Source organism: Mobula hypostoma, chromosome 18, assembly GCF_963921235.1.
Source record: "Mobula hypostoma chromosome 18, sMobHyp1.1, whole genome shotgun sequence".
In the NCBI taxonomy this organism is placed as follows: Eukaryota; Metazoa; Chordata; class Chondrichthyes; order Myliobatiformes; family Myliobatidae; genus Mobula; species Mobula hypostoma.
The window spans coordinates 9,616,571-9,630,092 of NC_086114.1; the positions used below are offsets into that span (position 1 = coordinate 9,616,571).

Sequence of the window (13,522 nt, forward strand, 5' to 3'; positions counted from 1 at the left end):
ACTTATATTATGCTGTATCTGGTAGCCTGAATTGATTATATATTACTTATATTCAAGGAGATTATGAGAATGATATGTGGAAGATATTAGTGCATTCCAAAGCCAAAGTCAAGTTTATTGACAGATGGACAAGTCCAGTGAAAGACTTGCAGCATCACAGGCACAAGTAAAAACGTAAACATAAATTATACACATTTGTTACAAGAAAGGACATAATTAGAACAAAAAAAATTTAGTGCAAGATTTTCAGTGTTGCTAAATTTTAGTGATTAAGGTTTTGCCGTCTAGTAACAAAATGGTTGAAGGGAGGTCCTGCCGAAGGGTTTCGGCCCAAAACATTGACTGTGCTTTTTTCCATACATGCCTACTGAGTTTCTCCAGCATTTTGTGTGTGTTGGTTGGATTTTCAACATCTGCAGACTTTCTCTTGTTTGTGGTTGAAGGGAAGTAGCTGTGCTTGAACTTGGTGTGGGACTTCAGGCTTCCTTATCTCCTGCCTGATGGTAGCTGCGAGAAGAGGGCATTGCCCAGAAGATGGATCTTTGATGATACATGATGCCTTCTTGAGGTATTGCCACCTATAGATACTACCCTCGTTACTTGTTCCACTATATGAGACAGGAAAGGAGACCTGGAAGACCAAAATGCTGCAAAGTTCAAAGTTTAAAGTAAATTTATTATCAAAATACATATTTGTCACCATACACAACACTGAAATTTGTTTTCTTGTGGGCATACTCAATAAATACATAATAGGATAATAATAATAGAATCAGTGAAAGCACATAGCAGCTTCACCTTTTATGATTATACAATAGATATGAGGGTTTTTTTCAGTTTGTTTGGATGAATGTGTGATCAGCAGGGGGGATAGTTAATAGAACATGGTATTTGTAGTACAGGAAACATTTGAGTGGGGGCAGCAAACAAGAATTAAGTGATAGTAGGGGCAAGAATCCAGTGGAATTGTGATTCTCCACTACAGCGAAGAGCAAGTGTCCAAAAGGCTATGTTGTCCAATTGATGCCAGCATTCATTTCTACAATTAGAACTGCTTTTGATCAAGATGTGGTATCAAATGTTCAACTTTTTACAATTTATACAAATAATTTTCCTTCTGTGGGAAGATTGCGCCTGCAAACAACGCAACCAAGGGCAACATCCTTCAGATGGTTCACGAAACTACCTCTTTCACTTCTTTTACTTAATCTTTTTCTTTCAAATGTGGTTCTACGTTTGTTGGAGCCTGTAATCTGCATTTTGGTGGTGTGTTTTCAGCCCGATTGAGTGATCTGGCACTTTGCTGTTTCTAAAGGGGTTCAGTGAGGTTTCAAATGAAGTGTGCGGCCTCGAGGCCAAGAGGGCTGGATATGGGGCACTAACCTATGATTGACTCCACTTTTTGCCATCCTTGCTGATTAAGGTGTTGAGGACAACTGAAATGATTGAAGATGAGAGCAGGAGGTGAATGAGTGTTCAGCGCTGTCTACCTGCAGGTGATTGGTCTCTCTCTCCCTCTTGCCTGCTGCTTCTGGAGGAAGGTCCCTGCATTTGAGTGGTTTCTGCCTCCCTCCTCGCTACATGCTGCCAGAGGTTGGTGCTGGAGTCCTGGCTCTTGAGCTAGGTTTGAATGACACGGTTTGGGATTGGACCCTGTGGTTAACATTATGATGTGCTTCTGTTTTCTGGTTGCCCTCTTTTGTTGCTATTTTGAATGATTTTGATTGTGCTGGACTGGCTCTGCTGCCTGAGGTTAACGAATGACACAGAGCTGGATTGAACTGAACTCAGCCAAACTGAATATGCTTGGACTGGTTTGTGTTTCATGTGGTCTAGTATTTTACATTCTGTGTTTTTCACTCATTTTTTTGCTGTTTGCATGATTTATTTTTTTTTTGTGCAGTGGGGTGTGATAGTTTTCTTTCTTTCTTTGCTTTGTGGCTGTCTGTGGGAAGACAAATCTCAGGGTTGAATACTGCATATACTTGAGATAAAAATGTACTTCGAATAACTGATGAACAGTCCAATCTTGAAGAAAGGTCTCAGCCCGAAACGTCAACTATCTATTCCTTTCCATAGATGCTGCCTGACCTGCTAAGTTCCTCAAGCATTTTGTGTTTGTTGCTTTGATGAACAAACCATTATGGTCATATATTAAAATATAAATTTATCAGTTGTCTAAATGATGAGAGATTGCAGAGCTTTGAGGTCCAGAAGGATCTTAGTGTCTTAATGCACGATTTGCAAAAAGCAGATGTGCAGCAATAGCAAGTAATAGGAAAGCTAACCATTGCCCTTGAACACAACAGTAGGAAGGCAGCGGCGTAGTACACTGGAGAGTTCACATCTTCAAAAAATTGTTCAGGACTGTTCTCCTTTTTTCAGGATGTTAATGAGTTAAATCCAATTCAGGGTTCAATAGGAGAATTAAGGGTTATGGGGAAAAGGCAGGTAGGTGGAGATGAGTCCATTGCCAGATCAGCCATGATCTTATTGAATGGCAGAGCAGGCTCGATGGGCCAGCTGACCTACTCCTGCTCCTATTTCTTATGTTCAGAGAGGGTTAACATAGAAATATAGAAATTTACAGGCCCTTTGGCACACAATGATTACCTAATTCCTGGAATAGGCAGGTGACCTTCTGAGGAAAAGTTGGGCAAGCTGGGCTAGTCTCTGCTGGTGCTTAGAAGAGTGAGCGAGGACTTGATTGAAACAAATAATGCCCTGGGGATCTTAGCAAGACATTTCCTCTTAGGAAGAACTAGGGGTCATGAATCATTAGAATGAATCCTGGGCTGAATTGGCATGTATCATTCCAGGAGGAACGATGTAACAGACTGGATTCATGATGTAAGTACAAAAACAAGAGGTTTCAAGATTGAATGAGGCAGAAACAACATGGAAGAAATGGTTCATTGGGGATAAATAGGAAGTTAATCACTGCGATAGAAAACAAAAGACATTAAATATTCATAAATGGTGAGCAATTGGGAAATATTGATCCCCAAAAGGATCTGGATTCATGTCCGACCAGCAGTTGGAAATGCAAATGATTTCATCTTTATTATTGTAGAACTTGAGCACAAGAGTAAAGATATTGGATCACATGTTCTCATGTTATCACGTTCTCGGCATTATTTATTTATTTATTTATTTATTTATTATTTTTGTATTTGCACAGTTTATCTTCGTTTTCACATTGGTTGCTTACCAGCCTCCCAACTATTGAGCACAACTATGTGAAATGTTGCCATAGAAAAGCAGCATCCATCATCAAAGATCCTTACCACCCAGGCCATGTTCTTTTCTCGCTGCTGCCATCAGGTAGAAGGTACAATTGCCTCAGGACCCACACCACCAGGTTCGAGAACAGTTACTACCCCTCAACCATTAGACTCTTGAACAAAAGGGGATAACTACATTCATTTAAGGACTCTTTTATCTTGTTATTTCATTATCGTTATTTATTGCGATTTATTTATTATCTACATTTGCACAGTTTGTTTACAGTTTACAGATCCTGTTTACAGTTACTGTTCTATAGATTTGCTAAGTATACCCGCACAAAAAAGAATCTCAGGGTTGTATGTGGTGATGTGTATGGACTCTGATAATAAATTTTACTTTGAACTTTTGAACTTTAGTTTTTCATTGATTCTAATGTACTTCTTTGTTCTACTGTGAACGCCTGCAAGTAAACGAATCTAAATGGAAGTACAGTAGTCAATGGTGACGTGCATACTTTGATAACAAATTTACTTTGAACTTTCAACAGTTATGATGAGCATTGGGTGAGATCATACAGAAAATATTCTATGCAATTTACCTGGGGGTGTTTTTACCTAACAAAAGGATATACCTACAATAGAACTTTCATCAGACGGTTTCCTGGGAAGACTGCTCTAACATTTGTGAATACACTGACTAGATGAGGCATCTTTCTTTGTACTTCAGAATGAAAGATGATCTCAGTGAAAGGTGCAATTTTTTTAGAGGGGTATACCAGGTAATATTGGGAAGAATGTTTCCCCTGGCTGAGAAGTCTTGTTTCTATATACATGTATATAGATAAATGACAATAAACTTGACGACTTAATATTTAAAGTGGAGGTTAGAGTTATAGAACACTACAACGCTGAAAGAGGCCTTTGGTCCATCTAGTCTGTGCCAAACTATTAATCTGTCTAGTTCCATCAACCTGCAACTGAACCATAGCTCTCCAACCCTTCCCACCTACGTACCTTTCAAAATTTCCCTTAAATGTTGAAATCGAAACTGCCACTTCTGTAGGCAGCTGGCAGTTTGATGGATACTTAGTTAGTAAGGGCATCAAAGGTTGTGGTGAGAAGTCAGGAGAATTGAGTTGCAAAGGAAAATAAATTAGTCATGATCGAATGGCAGAGCATTACCTAATTCTGCTCCTATGTCTTATGGTTTTACAAGGCTGAAGAATGGCATTGGATGGTGAAATAATCTCTAAGGGCTGAGTGATCTGCTCCTGGTCTTAGTTCTTATATTATTTCAGATTTCCAGCACCTATAGTGTTGTGGCTGGGAGTGAAGTCATCAGAGAGACACTGAAGCTTGGCGATATAAAAGTCTTCATTTGAAGTTCAAAGTAAATTTTCTTATCAAAGTACAGATATGTCACTATATACAAACCTGAGATTCATTTTCATATGGGCATACTCAGCAAATCTATAGAATAGTAACTGTAACAGGATCAATAAAAGATCAACCAGAGTGCAGAAGACGACAAACTGTGCAAATGCAAATATAAATGAATAGCGATAAATAATGAGAACCTGAGATAATGAGATAAAGAGACCCTGAAAGTGAGACATAGGTTGTGGGAACACTTCAATGATGGGGCAAGTTAAGTTCAGTGTAGTTATCCCCTTTTATTCCAGAGCATGATGTTCTTGAACCAGGTGGTGCAAGTCCTGAGGCTCTTGTACCTTCTACTTGACGGCAGCAGTGAGAAGAGAGCATGACCTGGGTGGATGGGATCTCTGATGCAGCTTTCCTATGACAGCATTCTATGTAGATGTGCTCAATGGTTCATCACAACAAGTAGGTGTTCTTCTGGAGACTCTCATAGCAAACAGAAGTACATCACATTTTCATACCCTTAAGATCAACAGGTGATTCAATACAGTTTCAATAGTTACAATGACATTGTTTACTTCAAAACCTTGGGTTGATAATGCTTCCTTTGAATTGTATATCTACAGTGGGAGACAACTAAATGTTCAAATACCTTAAATGAGACAAGCTAATTGCAAACTTCCCTGAATTTATTTGCAATAGTGCAAATTCCTTAAACCTATTGTTGATGCAGGACAATTAATACAATCTCATTGTCTTAAGTTTGATTGATGCATATGCAAACATTTCATGGTCATCACTATTTTGCAAAGCATATCTCTTAGAATGTGGGCAAGCTTGCTTACAATTTACAATTAGAACTTAAGAATGGTTATTGCTTCAATTAATATATGCCATATTAATAGCATAATCAAATAATAATCATAATCATAATCAGAAGCGCAGAATCAATGTGATGATTGTACATTCTAGTATCAATTGTTTGGCGACAATAAAGTCACATAGCTGCAGAATACTCCCATATTCACATAACTGCAGAATACTCCCTAACACACAGTACATTAGTGAAACTGTTACATTCATTAGCATGTGATTGTGGACTTCAAAAAGAGTGAAATGAAGAGACACCAGCCTGATTGGAAGTGGAAAGAGTAAGCAGTTTCAAGGTCCTGGATGTGCTGTAGAAAGCATTCTAACTGGCTGCATCACCATCTGGAGGGGGTGGGGTGCTGTTGCGCAGGGTTGAAATAAGCTAAATAAGCTGCAGAAAGTCGTAAACTTACCTCCATCATGGGCACGAGCCTCCGTAGCATCCAGGACATCTTCAAGGCACAATGCCTCGAAAAATGCCGCATCCATTATTAAGGATGCCCATCACTCAGGACATGCCCTCTTCTCTTAGCTACCATCAGGGAGGAGGTACAGGAGCCTGATGGCACACACTTAACAATTCTGCAACAGCTACTTCCCCAATTTCTGAATGGATGTTGAACCCAGGAACACTACCTCACTACTTTTTATTCTTTATTTTTGCACTATTTATTTAAACTATTTTAAACTTACTGTAATTTTTTTCCTATTATTATGTATTACATTGTACAGTTGCTGCAAAGTCAACAAATTTCATGACATATGCTGGTGACACTGGACCTGATTCTGATATTGCAGTCTAATTGCAAACTGGCAGCAGTATTTCCTACATTGAAATGTGATCCAACTTCAACAAGTATTTAAATTCCCTGGAAAGCAAGTTGGGGCCACTGATAGGACCAAGTAAGGTGTAATAAAGATATAATATTTTTCATATTTAAAATATAATAGATTACTACTCACTGCTCTAATAGTCAATGTATATAAATAACAGAGGAAACTCAAGAGATTATAGATACTGGGATCTGGAGCAATAAACAAATTGCTGGAGGGGCTCAATGGGTAGCACAGCCTCTGTGGGTGGAAAGGGATTGTCAAAATTTCCAGTCCTGATATAGGATTTCCACCCAAAATTTTGAAAACTAATTTCCCCCACAAATGATGCTCCAGCAGGTTGTTTCTTGTTTAAAAAAACAAGAAATGTTATTCTGAATTTGGATAAAGCCACAGTAACATAATTCCCAAGTAGCAATACAGTAAATGGCAGGAAGTTAAATAATATTTTTGTTTGATAACAAAATGTGGCATTCTTTTTATTTTTGGAGTACTGTCTTGTGTTCTTGGAGTATTATTTTAAGAGTATTGTTTTCCGTTCTGATTACCTCTCTATAGGAAGGATGTGGAAGCTTTAGAGAGTGTGCAGAGGAGATTTATCAGGATGCCATCTGGATTGGAGAGCCTGTTTTATTAGCTCAGGCTAAGCAAGCTAAAACTTTTTTTTTAGCATGAAGGAGAATAAGAGGTGACTTCTTCAAGGTATATAAGACTACAAATGAGGCATAGATAAGTGTGGGCAGCCAGAGACATTTTCCCACGACAGAAATGGCTAATATGAGGTGGCATAGCTTTCAAGTGTTGGGAGGGGGATAAGGGGGATGTCAGAGACAGTTTTGTACGGAGAGGACATGCATGAAACCGCTGCAGCGGTGCCGGTAGAGGTAGATACATTATGGACATTTATGAGACACTTTGGCACATGCATGAAAAGTGGGAGGGCCACGTGGGAGGGAAGGGTTATTTTGATCTTGGAGTAGGTTAAAAGTCGCGCAACATTGTGGGCCGAAGGGTCTGTTCTCAGGTGTGCTCCTTCTCAACGAAGATTTGTAACTCAGTTTTCTCAGGTCTTGATTATACAATGTAGAAAACTTGGCCTGAAACTGCATACATAAGGCCCATCAGCAAGAAAGGGGAAATAAACGCAATAATCACAAATTGTTGTACTCTTACTCCAGTTTTCATATACTTATGTGTGAGAACCCGTTGCCATCACATCAACGCACTTTAACATCGAATAAAATGAAAGGCGCTTGCGCAGCAAAAAAAAAGCCGAGTTGGGTTACCGTCTGCTCCAGCCGGCAGATGAGCAGTCGCGCCTGCGCAATGTGCGATCCCTGCGAGGTTCGGTACGTCAACGCACCAAGCCCGGAGTTACCTGCGCACGCGCAGTGGGGAGTTGCGCTCAGTTTTGCCCTCCCCGACCTGCGCGCATGCGTAACTAGCGCCTGGAGTTGGCGTCACGCAGTGGCCGAGCGGAGAGAGACAGCGCGCCCTCGGAGCGGGAATGGGGCCGAGGAACGGCCTCTGTTACCGGTACCGAGCAGCGCCGGCTTCTCGCCATTCAAGTTCATTGCAGAGCAGATAACAGAGGATCGCTGGGGAGCGCTAAGGTAAGCGGGAGGGCGGTGCTGGGAGTGTCCGTGGTGGCAGCGGCCCGCCCGGGGGCAGGGTGGGTGGGTGTTCGCTGTGTGTCCCCACCACTGCCAAAGCCATCGCAGACTCCCGCACCCCATGCACATCATCTCCTGCGGATCACCTCTTTACTCAACACCACCCCTGCACATCGTCTCCTATTAATCACCCCTTCCTGCACAGCATATCGTGCAGATCACCCCAACACAACACTCTCCTGCACATCATTCCCTACAAATCACAACACACTTTTTTGTCGCGCAGATCACCCTAACACAACTCCCCCTGCTCATCATCTCCCGTAGATCAGCCCAACACAACCACCACACACTTCCCGAAAAGATCATCTTCCAACATAACACTCCCCTGCACAACAACTCCCGCACGTTATCTCCTGCAGATAACCCCCCAAACACAACACACTCTCGGCAACCACCACCTGCACATCCCTTCCTTGGATCATTTCCAGCAAGTCATCCCCCCAATTCATTGTCGTCTTCGTGCAACCTTCCTGCCGAACTCTCTATACACCCTCCTCATTCATCCAGCAGTTACTACATCCTCACCGGCAGATCCTCACTCCCTCCCCCACAATCCAGCAGTTCTCCATGGTCTTCATTCCGCCTACACTCCCCAAAACATCCCCTCTAAACAACTTCCTACGCTTGTCGTCTGCAGCGGTGTCATCGTACCCCTACTCTCTATTTCCTTGTACCCCTCCCTATGCAGCATCTTCCTTGCCCACCTCTCTCACTTTACGTTCACCTGACCCTGATCACTCCTCTCCCTGCCCTCTTTTTCCCCATTATGTGACTCACCAATCTCACCCATTTAGTTCCCACTCTACTCTCTACCTGATCTACTACTCATCTTGTGCATGTGTTTGAATGCATAAGGTCAGAATATATGATCTTTTTTTCGGTGGGGGGAATAGAAACAACTAATTGTTGGAGAAACACAACAGGTTAAGCAGTGTCTGTAGAGGTTGTTGGTGTTTCAGGTGAACATCTGCGTTGGGATGTCTTAATCTAAGAAGTTCTACTCTTGTGTCTCTCGTTTTTATATATGGTGGTTAGGGAAGCAGACAAGGTTATTGGGGTCTCCCCACCTTCTGTCGAAGACCTCTTTCAGAGTCGATGCCTCCAGAAGACACGGTACATCATTAAAGACCCCTCACGCCCTCTCCATGAACTGTTTGTTCTTCTGTCATCAGGCAAACGTTACAGGAGCATCAAAACTAAAGCCACAAGGCTACTAAACAGCTTCCTCCCACAGACAGTCAGACTGCTAAATAGCTGCTCTACCTGACTCTGCTTTGGACACTTTTAACTTGCACTGGACACTTATAACTTGATTTTAACTGACATGTGGCTGTTGTGTTTTACTATTTATTATGTTTAATACTTAGTGTTGCGTTTGTTATGATTGCACTGCTCCTGGGAAACGCTGTCTCATTCTGCCCTGCAGAGCTGAAGTACAGTTAGAATGACAATAAAGTTTTTTGAATCTTGAATCTTGGTAGTAATCCAGTTCTTATTCAGTGTTGTTTAATGTCATTTCAGAACTAGAATCAGGTTTAATATCATGGGCATATGTTGTGAAATTTGTTGTTATACGGCAGCAGTGCATTGCAATACATAATAAAAACTGTGAATTACAGTAAGAAATAAGACAGTCCTTTAATTTAACAAGTTAGTTTAAAAAAGTAATGCAAGAAAGTAGTGAGGTAGGGTTCAGTGTCCATTGAGAAATCTGAAGGCAAAGGGGAAGAAGATGTTCATGAATCATGCAAAGTGTACCAGTACACAAATGTAAAGGAGAACAAAATAATTGTTACTCCAGCTCCGATGCAGCTCAAAAAAAACACAATAAAATAAAGGGAACAATAATAATTTAAAAAACAAAATAAAATACATTAATTGTATGTCCATAAAGTGACGCAAACACAGCAGTGTCTGTACATAAGATGATTGACAGGAAATGATAAAGTACTGGTGGTGGTGTGGAGGGGTGTGTATTAGTGGGCGGATATGTCGATCAGCCTTCTGAAGCTCTCTGTTGGTAGGGTTGACCATGGATATTGTGTCCTAGCTGTCTTAAGTCATACGCAAGCCAGGGCAGTATGATATGGAGAGCAAGCTGTTGCCTGTGCAGCAGGCTCCCCCTCTCCATGCAGCTGACGAATCCAAAGGAATGGCAGAGACTGATACAGTTTAGCACCAGTGGCATTGCAGGAGTTGACAGTCAGCATTGAACTCAACGTAGGACTGCCATAGGGACTCCAGCTCCAGAATTTTCCTTGCGGTTCACTCCCGAAGCCTTCTCCATGAGGCATAGCCACAAGGCAGTAGAGGTTTGAGATCAGTTTTCCTTCTCCTAGATGAGTTGTCAACCGTGGTTGACGAGCTCCATCTGCCCGAATCGACTGATTTTTGAGATGCCAATAACCTGCTTTTGCCCCTTCTGTTCATAGAAACGGTTCTTCTGGGCTTAGTAGCCACATGTGAATGCCAGGAGATGGACTTGGTTGTCAGATGCTATTTGAGACACGCGCCATTGTGAGCATTTAATAGGTAGTGGGATCTTATTCCCACGACCAGTCCCGGCTATGACTACCTTAAGGAACTAAAGTTTAATGCTTGGGAAAGTAACTGTTTTTGAGTCTTTTTTTGGAGTTTTGAGAGTCCTGTTGAAATTCCCTGTTTCTGTGATGAAAGACAAGCTTGTCTTTTGGAAAATGTATTTGTACACTTGTCTGATTTTTGAGACTGAGGTTGTTTACCTATGCTTTGTCTCTATTGGTGCCTAACTTTGTGTATGTTTATGTGTGACTTTCTGCATGAGTGTGATGTACATTCTAGCATTACAGGAGCTGGCCCCAATATGTAGCTGAATGGACATTTGTCTGCACAGAACAGACATTGGAATGGTCATTCTGTCTGTGTATTGGTGATTTATGAGAATAAAACTGCAATTTATGTATGTTTTCCATTGCTTGTATCCATCTCAGAGCCAGAGACAGCTTTTGCCTGTTGACATAGTAATGCATTTCTTTACTTGAGAGATACTGAAAATAGAATGACATTCATGGTGCTAATTTAACTGAGTAATGATATCTGCCTATGAAATTCTGAATGAGTGTGTGAGATTGGGGAAGCATGTCGTAGTAGTAATGCGATCACTTGAGTCGAGTAAAATGTTCTCTGAAGGGGGTGTCTGTTGCTGGGTACTCAGGCCACTGTGGAGACCGATCTGGGATCCACATACTCTGGTACAGTGTGGGCATCTGTAAGTAGTGGCTGTTGGTTAGTGGTTGGGTCTTTTGGTTGTTCAGTCCCTCCTTTCATATCTGCCACTTATTCTCTGCTGCACAGCGAAGGTCGCTCTCATGTAGCGCAGCCTCCTCTTGAACCGATTTCCTGCAGGTGTATCTGTTGAGTGTTGGCGCGTGGCCAAGTGGTTAAGGCGTTGGTCTAGTGATCTGAAGGTCGCTAGTTCGAGCCTCAGCTGAGGCAGCGTGTTGCGTCCTTGAGCAAGGCACTTAACCACACAGTGCTCTGCGATGACACTGGTGCCAAGCTGTATAGGTCCTTGCCCTTCCCTTGGACAACATCGGTGGTGTGGAGAGGGGAGACTTGCAGCATGGGCAACTGCCCGTCTTGCATACAACCTTGCCCAGGCCTGCACCCTGGAAACCTTCCAAGGTGCAAATCCATGGTCTCACGAGACTAATGGATGCCTATAATAAATCTATTGAGTACATTATCTTCCCAGTGTTTAGATGTAATGTTGAATTTCTTCAGGCTGATTTTGATGTTATCTTTGAAGTGTTTCCCTTGTCCACCAGTGGCTCACTGACCTTCCTTCAACTGTGAGTAAAGGATATGTTTGGGGAGGTGTGATTTAGGCATCCAGATGACATGACCTATCCATCGGTGTTGGCATGGCTTTTATCATGGTGGAGATGCTGTTCATGTTGGCCTTCCCCAGAACACTGGTGTTAGTGCGTCTGTCCTTCCAGCTGATTCTCAAAATCTTTTGTAAAGCTCTTTGATAATTTTCCAGGGCTTTCTGGTGCATATTGTAGGTTGTCCATGATTCAACTCCATTCAGTAGAAAGGACAACTTTTTGTTTGGACCTGGAGGTCGTGGTCTTCAAAGACTCTTTTCCTTAATCTTGCATAGGCTCCACTAACACTACGCAGGCAGTGACTAATCTGAGTTGATGCCTACTTTTGAGGAGAGAATGCTGCCAAGGTAGGGAAATTGGTCTACACCTACAAGGGTGATATCTTCATTTTTTATGTGGTTGACAAGAGGAAGCATGTGCCACCTTACGAGAATATATTTTGTCTATGTTGGTCTCGCTGTCAGACAATGTATATGGGTGATTCTGTACTTGTGCTTCAGTGATGCCATGAGCATGTCTGAACCTGCCAGTTTGCGAAAGCGTGTGCTACTTTGTTATGTCGTAGCGTGTACCTGTGCAAGAGTTCTTGTGTTTCCTTGTGTGAGAAAGTCTGCAAACGAGTACAGGAGCTTTTCACGATCCTGCATTTGAGTAAAAAAAAGGTTTTGTATCTGTTTCTGAATAGAACTTTAAATCTGTGTGTGCACAGCCAGTGTGCAAATTGACTCTATCTGTCCTTGCACAGCTCTGAGGGAATATTGTGCTGTTATGTCTTTGCTTAGATGTCTATGTGTAATTGATTCTTTGGATGAAAGAGAGAAATTTGCATGTATGATTGTGTACCTTTCTGTTTGAATGCTTTTGTTTACAAAGGTGAGGCTGCAGCTGCCAGCAAGGATAAGAGAGGGGGATGATGTTTCATTTGTGGCTGTTGGTGAGGCTTTGAATTAAGGAACATGCAAGTAAAACTAAAGCATTAAATTTACATTTGTATGTTACAAGTGAAAGATTTGCTAATCAGATTTCATTTTGTGTTTTAAATTTTTGTTAGTTGCTTGCAAAGAATACTCAACACTTTTTCATTGTACAGTAGTTTACAAGGTGACAATTTGGCCAGTGCCATGGTTAGTGGTTAGTGTAACACTATTACCGCTTGGGTTGTTGGAGTTCAGAGTTCAATAACGATGCCATCGGTAAGGACTTAGTACTACATTCTTCCCTGTGACTGCATGGGCTTCTTCCAGATGCTCTGATTTCTTCCCATGGCCCAAAGATGTACTGGTTAGTGAGTTAGTTGGTCATTGTAAATTGTCCTGCGATTAAGCTTGGGTTAAGTAGGTGGGTTGCTAGGTGGTGTGGCTTGTTGGGCCGGAACAGCCTTTTCTGTGTTTTATTTCTATAAACAAAAATAAAAGTTGAGGGAAGGAATGGTTCTGTAGTTGAGGAACATGAGAATATTTATAACAACTCATGTTTACTTACTGTCAAATTTGTAATACTGCTAGACACAGATCCGAAGAATATTCTGGAAGATAAATTATGATGGAAAGTTGTGCTTGCAGAATCAAAGTGCAAGGTTAGTTTACAGTTGAGAGGAAATTGGAGAAATGTTCTGGCTTTTTCTTCCTGAGCATGCAGAGTTCATTGTGATTCTCTTGCTTGCTGG

General features: G+C 41.6%; 1 protein-coding gene across 7 annotated transcripts in view; it reads left to right on the forward strand.

Annotated features, from left to right (window-relative positions):
• The first annotated feature begins 7,764 nt into the window (after window positions 1–7,764).
• Window positions 7,765–13,522, forward strand: part of dlg5a (discs, large homolog 5a (Drosophila)) — a 235,166-nt gene continuing 229,408 nt past the window's right edge. For all 7 annotated transcript variants that reach the window (XM_063070421.1, XM_063070424.1, XM_063070425.1 and 4 more), the window contains exon 1: window positions 7,765–7,924. The gene's annotated coding sequence lies outside the window, so the exon portion shown is untranslated. The remainder of the gene's footprint in view (window positions 7,925–13,522) is intronic.